Below are 8969 nucleotides of genomic sequence, written 5' to 3'. Positions count from 1 at the left end.
TTTGATCACCCCTCAGTATTTGTTGGATTTGGTACTATCCTCACCTGATTTGGAGATCATTAGGTGAGTTTTGACATTGAAATTGGATAAATCCTAAGCTTAAGTGCTGAAATTGATGGTTTTTATTGGATTTTGGGTGAATTGTAATATCCAGATTTTGAGGGGCTTTGTTGCTGGTTTGGAGGTGTTTTCAGCAGTGTTGCTTGTGATCTGAGACCCTCTTGCTGCCAGGAATTGCACTTGAGGTGGGTGTATCATCGGTTTCGCTCCTAAGTGCATGTATAGTCGGCGTGTATAGTTCGATTTTTGTATATCATGCTTTAATTCATCGATTAGCATTTTGAATGTAATATAAATGTAGAAGCATGCTGAAATGAATATTTATATTATACATGTTGGACTTGAAATTTGACTTAGGAGAAAACCTGCGTTTTAACCCGTCATATGCTTAAACTACCAGATTTAGCTCTAGGAGCCGTGATTCGATTGTATCGTTGCAGCATCAGTGTGATGGATACCTGGGGTAGTTTAGAAGGCATTTACGCTCGTGCTGGGATGCCGAGCTTATTTTTTAGCAGAATTTAGGCTGTTTCGGGTCGTTGGGTGCCGTTCGGATTAGCGGTGGACCCAGATTCTTGTTTTGGTCACAGATTGTGCCGAGGGCACGTGGGTTTGGTTTGTAGACCTGTTTTGACCCTGTTCACTTGACTTTGGCTAGTTGGAGCCTGATTGAGCTCGACAGAGACACGCGGCATACTCGGTTGGGTAGCGCCCACGAGTGCCACTCCGGAGTTAGGCTATGTGTTTTCGCGTTGGTGTCGCTCATGCCAGTTGGACTTGCTCTCCACGGACCAGTTAGTGTGGATAGAGCCCGATAGTCGCAACGGGGCAGGGACGGGTGTATTCACAGTCCCGGGGACGGGTATACTTACAGTCCCGATTGGATTGGGTCAGATTGGACATTTCCTACAGTTGGTTAGTGTAGAGCATGATAGTGTAGTGTTTGATAGCGGTAGATTGTATTCCTGCATTTACTACTATCCTTGCTCCCTTCTGTAGACTTAGTGGGTGGACCGATATTGTTTTGGGCGGTACCCACTGAGGACTACTTGTTTTTACAGTAGTTCTCACGCCCTGTTGTTACTTCATCTTTTGCAGAGCCATCGTAGATGTAGCTGGTTTCTAGGCTTCCGGATGATTATATATAAAATAAAAAATTAAAATCTAAATTTAAAATTCAGAATTTAAAATACAAATTTGTATTTTAAAATTTAAAATTTTAAATTTGAAATTTAAAATTTGAAATTTGAAATCTAAGAAATTTGAAATTTGAAATTTATAATTTAAAATTTAAAACTTATAATTTAAAATCTAATATTTTAATTTAAATTTAAAATTTAAAATTTAAATTTTAAGTTTAAGAATTTAAAAATTAAAAATTAAAAATTTAAATTTAAATTTAAAAATTAAAAATTAAAAATTAAAAATTAATAGTTGACAATTCAAAATTTTAAATTAAATTTTTTAAAGTAACGTATTGAAAGGGTTTCAAGAGTTACAGGATAAAATTATCATTTTACATATTATGTAGTATTACCGATTTTCAGTAATGCAAGATACACGCCCCCCCTCTTGTTAATATTTTCGGTATAATCCTACTCGATTTGTAATGCTACATTGACGACTAAATTAAATAGCGGATGAACCAAACATAGTAATCCTCACAGAATTGCCTGTAATCCTATTAGGATAACTCGAACCAAACGCACCCTAAGTATAATAATCGCGTAAAAACTTTATTTTAAATTCTTTTTCGCTAAAATTTGACGGGTAAGATTAAAATTAAAATACACACAATAACATTAAAAAAGATGTAAAATATATATAGAAAAAAAATCTCTGTTCTTACAAGAAATATGAACTAGGCTTTAAAGGTGAGGTAATAGACATCAATCGACGCGAAAATAAAAGGGGTTTACAGAATACAGAGTAATTACTTTGTCGAGATGAATTTCTCCCACATGTTCTTCAAGTACCTAATCTTAGTGACCGTTGAAAAAGGGCCCGTATTAATCTTTTTGAAAATCACACTATTTCTAGCATTCCCAATGACCCACCAGCGTGCTATTAATCAGATAGACTTAGAACGAGTAGGCTGAGTTTTATATATTGACATCCAATTATTTTAGACGACAGTCGCATCATCTCCCAAATCTGTAGACTGGATCCCCTCCAAGGCCGTCACCAATAGGAATTTGCTAAAGACGCATTGCATGAATAAATGATCTACAGTTTTCTCTTCCAATCCGCACAGTAGTACGCAAGCTGTGATTCCCATCCATCATCTTTTAACTTGATTCCCATCCATCTCCGTTGTAAGAGGTCTCTTCTTAAGGACAAGCCGGGTAAAGACTTTAGCTTTCAGGGGGTATTTCGAGACTCCAACTCTTATAAACACATGCGTCTCTTGTAACCGCATCACTCGAGGCATCATACGTTGACTACACGGTAAAACACTCGTCTGGCAAACCACATCATCCAGTCTCTGTTCTATATTGAACCAAGAGATTCTTTCCCTAAGAAACCAAACCACATTATACCAGTGAGTTTTTTTATCGTTCACTTTGATGTGACCGGTGAAAACACTCCATTCGTTAGATGAATGAAGTGTAAAATATAAACTCTAATTAATAAAGTGTATAGGTAGCATTTTCGTAATATTTTAGGCTAATTTTGTTTGCGAACTTTTAAACTTCTGAAATATCACTAGGGCAGGTACACTGTGATCCCTAACTTCATTGGAACAGGAGAATTCTTACGTCCGAGTCCTAGGATTGCAAGAATCTTCACTAGTCAAAGGTTTTTTTTTTTTCTTTGATAATTAAGGCACGTACTTTAGGTCTTGTGTGACGTTACTATTATTATTTTATTTCTATAAATAGGAAAAGAAGTGTACGTAGATCGAAGTGGATACAAGGCGGATTACCAGCACCCTTGAATCCAATATATATGTTTTTTCCACGAAACAAATTATAAAAACTTAAAAGTAATCTCTCTTTTCTTTTTCTTTCTTTTGTTTTTTAATCTTCCCTATTTTTTGTGGAAAATGTTGCCATCTCTTAACTAGCTAAAGCATCCTTGAATCCACTGTTGTTGTTCGACAATACAAAATAAAAACTAATCTCTCTCCCTCTCTCTCTTTTATTTATGTTTTTTCTCCTTTTACTTCTCTAATTTCTATTGAAGAAGTTGCCATCTCTTATTAACCACCCAAAGTTCACTACGACATAACCATCAGCATGTCTAATTATATAAAAATTTATAATTTTTTTGAAAAAGTAAGAAAAACATAGGACAAAAATAGCAAAGAAGACATATCTAATTATATGAAATTTATATTTTTTTTAAAAAAGTTCAACAATAGCAAAGAAGGCTTCACGTTAAAATTTAATTCTCAGTAGTACGTCTTGAGCTATTTCGTATTATTTGAGGTTGCTTTATTGACTAGGCAGCTTTAAATTAGCATTTGAGTGTTTAAGAGAAACACTTAATTAGTTTGGTTTAGCTGCCAACTTTCACCAACTTCTTTTGCAAAAGCCTAGAGAATTTTCTTTGTACTCATGAGGTTTTTAAAGGTTTGTAACATTTGGTAATTAATTAATAATTACTAGCTTATAGTGGAAGTCATGCATGGAGATTTTCTTGCGCGCAAGTTTCTTTTAAATGTGAACATCTCTTTAAATTGCTACATGGTTGCGGGTTCGTAAATTAAATGAAAAAGATGTTCTTTATTAAAACTATCGAAATTAGTTATTTATCGAATAATTTAGGTAATTTGTATTAGCATATGACTATTGTCATCCATCGACTCATTTCCTTACACTTAGGACTTGTTTGGTTCAAGGATGGAATTGGAATGGATATATAATGGAATGGGAATGAATTGGAATGGCAATTGGAATAGTCCACTCCCCGAAGACGTTTGGTTCATTTGTGGATTGGGAATTGGAATGAGTTATTCCTATTCCATTGTTTGGTTCATATAAACTAAAAAATTATAAGATATCATAATACTAATTTAACACTCAAATATAATATTATATTATTTAAAATTTATGAAAAATATAATATTATTCTCTAATGAGTTTTTCAAAAAAAAAATCAAATTTATTTTTAAAAACTTTTATGCAAGAAAAAAATTATAAAAAAATCCATTAAAGAGTCGTTTTACAGGGGGTCTCTGTACATTTTTCCCATTCCAGTCCGGAACCCAATGGGCTTTGGGTATTGAATCGCAATTGGGAAGCTAATTGGGAATTGCAATTCTAATGTGTTAATTACAGAAAACCTTTTGGGCTTTGGGTATTGAATCGCAACCCAATGGGCTTCGGGGGGCTTCGGGAACCCAATGGGCTTCGGGAATGAAATCTCATTCCGGGCTTGGAGGCCGGAATCAGTTTGAAGGCTAATGGACCATTCCCATTACAGTCCGGAATAGGAATCCCAAACCGATTCCTGTAAATCAAACAAAATTAATCAGATTTGATCAAACCGATTTCCATTCCATATCCAAAATGAATGAACCAAACTAGCCCTTAATGTATGAATTCATTATTAATTTAAAACATTTATAACATACGGCGTAAAAAAATAATGCAACTTGTTAAGGAGGACATTCGAGTCACAGCTAAAGTATAGGAAGATAAGTTATTATTATTTTTTTTGAAAGATAGGTAAAGTATAGGAAGATAATTTATTATTATTTTTTTTTGAAAGATAGGTAACACGGTACCCGCTTCGTTTATTTTTTTTAGAAATAAACTTAGCTGAAAATGTGAATCAACTAGGATTCGAACTTAGGATCTCGAGTACCAGCCACCAAGCCCTTTGCCACTTGCTCTAGGGACGGTCAGTAGGAAGATAATTTATTATTATAACATATTGAACTTTAGTATAGTATATAGAACTTTAGCCGAAAAGAATAAAGTACATATATATGTAGGGGTGGAACTGGGCCGGGTTTGGGTCGGATAATACTATGCCCAAGCCCGGCCCAAATGAAAATGTTGGGCTTTGGGTCGGGCTTTTACCCAAATTTTTTAAAAAATTAAGGCCCGGCCCAAGCCCAAGCCCAAGCCCAATGCCCAATACCTATCGGGCTTTGTGGAGACCCATTTTATGCATTTATCATATAATACATAAATACTTTTATTTGTATAAAATTAAAATAAAATACCTAGTTTTAGTTTGATCACATCAAAAAAATTAATATCTAACAACAAATATATCCTAATATAGAACTAAATATTTTGTTAATATATAATATATCCTCATATATATAAGTACATATCATTAATAACAATATATACTATATATGATATACTATATCATTTATTTCTTTTAATAGATAAATAATATATATATAATTAAATATTTTATTTTGATAATTAATATATCGGGCTTTTGGGTCGGGCTCGGGCCGGGCTCGGGCCGGGCTTGGACATGCCCAAATAGGCAGGCCTGGGCCCAGTTCCACCCCTATATATATGAATAGGATACAAACACTATTTTGACGTGTTTGGATAACTAAAAGATAGCTTAGAATTAAGTTTGGGCGAAAAAGGGTTGAGATGAAGTTTCTTAAGCAAAGTTTTGAAAACTGACGAAATTGTTCGATTCTGGAATCCCAAGATGGTTTCTCGAACCCAAACAACCTTCTAGGGAGCGTTTGGGTATCGGAATTCAACGAAGAGTTCTGGAATCCTAGACCCAACCAGCATAATTGGAACCGTCAGATTCTAGAATTCACAAGAAAATTTCAAAACTTTAGCACATAATAGAGGGGAGAGAGCTTTGGGTTCTAGAATTCCAAGAGGGATTCTAGAACTCTAATAGCCAGAGCACTAGTAAAGTTTTATACAATTTTGGTTGGATTGGAGGGCTTAGCAGCAATTATTTCACTTCCTCCCTATATAGGAGACCTTAGTGGAGAAGCCAGAACCCTAACCTCTCCATCTCCACTCTCTCTCTCTCTCTCCCTCTCCAACGCACTCTCACTCTCTCTCTCACTTCCTCTCACTACAACAAATAGGATTTGTTCCAATAATTTTTTAGCCAGCAATTAAGCTAACTGTTGCTAAAACTATATTATATCAATATTTTTTATTTTTATTGTAGCACTTAGTAAACCACTGGTATATATACGGTGATACTTTTTAATTTATAAAAAATATTGATCCATTTTTTATTAACATATTCTATCAATTGGGCCAACAATTGGGCCAACATTGGATAATAAACAATATTAGGTAATGTGAACCTGAGCTTTCCACTTTTTCCAAATCGCCTCTCTCTCTTGCTCTCTCCCATTCTATTTTTCAAATTGGAGATCACTAGTCGAGCTTCTCCACGCAATTGGGGATATTGAGATTTCGAGAGATTTATTGTGAGGATCTAGGTAATTCTATATATATGATATAATAGGGCTAAACTCTTAACTCAGCTTAAGTATTTTGGGTGGTAGCTAGGCCCAAGAGGTTTAAAGAATAAAGCATGCTAGGATGGGAGTAGTCCTAAGATGGGTGACCCTTTGAAAAGTCAGGGTGTCACAGTTGGTATTAGAGCCAATTACCAGTCGAAAGTGTGAGTTAAGTCTCGGTTGAGCTAGAATTGTACAGCAGGGAGAACGAGGCTTTCATACTATTGACTGTTGTAGGTGGACTGTGACTCACCACAAGGTCAGTTTAGGCTAATGAGACGAGTCTCACATCGCCTGATACTTATGAGTCTAAGTCTGACTAGGGCGTCAGGGTTTAAAGGGAGAGAGATTATGAGACCCCAGATAGTCCTATATATAAAATATAACAGGGCTAAACTCTTAATCCGACTTAAGCATTTTGGGTGGTGGCTAGGTCTAAGAGGTTAAAAGAGTTAAGCGTGCTAGGACGGAAATAGTTCTAAGATGGGTGACTCCTTGGGAAGTCGGGGGCGTCATATTTCTCTCTTAATCGGCTTCTCCCGGCGATTTCTCATCATGATCTACGCAAAAATTGGTGTTCTCTGAGTGATCTACGAAAAAAATTGGTGATTTCCAGGCTATTTGCTGCTGAATCGAACACTCTACCTAAATCTGGTTCTTTCAGCTAGGATTTCTCCAATTTCCCGTGATTCTATAGCTTGAATTTCTAAATCACAATATTTCACTTTTTATTTTCAATTATTTGGGGTTGATTTCTTGTGGTTTGATTTTATTAAATAATTTTATTGTTATATTGTAACAATATAATCTGACCCTATTTTAGATTTATTGTTTGAGTTTTTTTTTAAATCTCCGTTTACTAGATCAGTGAGAGAACCAGTTATAGATACCAACAAACTTTTGATGACAGTACATTATCGAGCAACTGAGGATATTCCTTTTTCAGTCTAAGTTTATTTTGCCATTGATAAATTTTTTTGATTCATTTTTAGTATATTTGTGGCTCTTTTGTTGACACTGTAATATGGCTTTCTTTTATTTTGCTTTTAGAATCAACTTGTTTGTTTATAGACTTTTAGTTTCTGAAGTAATCGTGTCCTCATTTTCCTTTTTCCTTTTTTTTCCTATTATACATATAGACCACTATCAAGCAGTGGTGATATATTAGGCATTAACAATAGCAAATTCACTGCAACAAAAACGGTGTATACCGACATTTTTAAATGTCGGTACAGGTCAAAAAAAGTGTTGCTGACTAAATTACGGACACTTTTAAAATATGTTGCTATATGTGGAGTTGCTAGGCATATAGTAACGGTTTAATAGTGTCGGTATAACCTAAGAAAGAGTGCTACTAATTTACTAACACTTATTTAAGCATTTAGTAACTGCCGGGACTCTATCTCGTTGGCTGCGGCGGCGGAAGAGGAGAAGAGCGAAGGGCTCTTCGTCTAGTGTTTCAGTGGATTGAGTGAAGGGAGAAGGAAAGATGGTAATCGATTTTTCTTTTTTTTTTCTTTTCTGTTTGTAATCGGGTCGAATGGACTCGGTGGGTTGGGTTGAGTAGAGTAACCTTTTATTTTTTATTGGATTAGACTTTTTATTTAGGTCTTAGTAAATTTTTTAAAAAATTTTGGCATAAATGAGACACTTACACAAAAGTATTTCTAATATGTATCCCTATAACCTAATTATGTTATTGCGATTTTAATTGCTACAAGTAGTTACTAATTTTATATGACGCTCACAATGTATATGTATTCGTGGAGATAGAGAATACTATATACAGTGGAACTATTTGCTCTGATAACATTTTCCTTTTTATGTCCTTTTGGTTGGCTATGGATATCAACAAGCTATCAATAGTTTGGTTTTTTGTGATAAAAAATATCTTCGAAGTTACTATGATTTTTGTCACGCCCCGGGGTCCCCTTTTTGTTTGAAACACAGCGGAAAAGCGTTTGAAATTTTTTTTTTTTTTGAAAACCTGACCCTAGAGTATGCCAGATCTGCCACAAATACAGGGAATCCACTGTTCACACGGACAGAGTCTCCCCTGTACTTGCACGGCGTCACACAAGTACAAAAGTACAAACAGTATACAACCACAATCAAATGAATATACAGATAGCTATACATTCATACATTCACCATTCACACCGGAGTTGTACATTCGATGTTTAAGCAGAAGTCCACGAAAAATCTTTTGAAAACTGTTTCGTACGCGAAAATTTTTATCTTTTATAGAAGCTACCACGAGGGGTAGAAAACCCTTTATTTTACCAAATCCAGAAATCCTTTTAATACGTTCATGAAAGTCCATATATTCAAAGTAATAAAAATACTGCAACCATATAAATCTGACTAAGCTATAACAACAAAGTTAGTAGGGATAAAACTAAACCGATAACCTGGGTCGGAAGCCTCTATGCGCGCTACTAACGTACCTCGCGTCTCATTCCAAAACTCAACGTCTGCAGTCACTGAAATA

Source organism: Ananas comosus, linkage group 13 (assembly GCF_001540865.1).
Source record: "Ananas comosus cultivar F153 linkage group 13, ASM154086v1, whole genome shotgun sequence".
Taxonomy (NCBI): Eukaryota; Viridiplantae; Streptophyta; class Magnoliopsida; order Poales; family Bromeliaceae; genus Ananas; species Ananas comosus.
The sequence above is the reverse complement of the archived record's forward strand: the minus strand, read 5'-3'. Positions refer to the sequence as shown.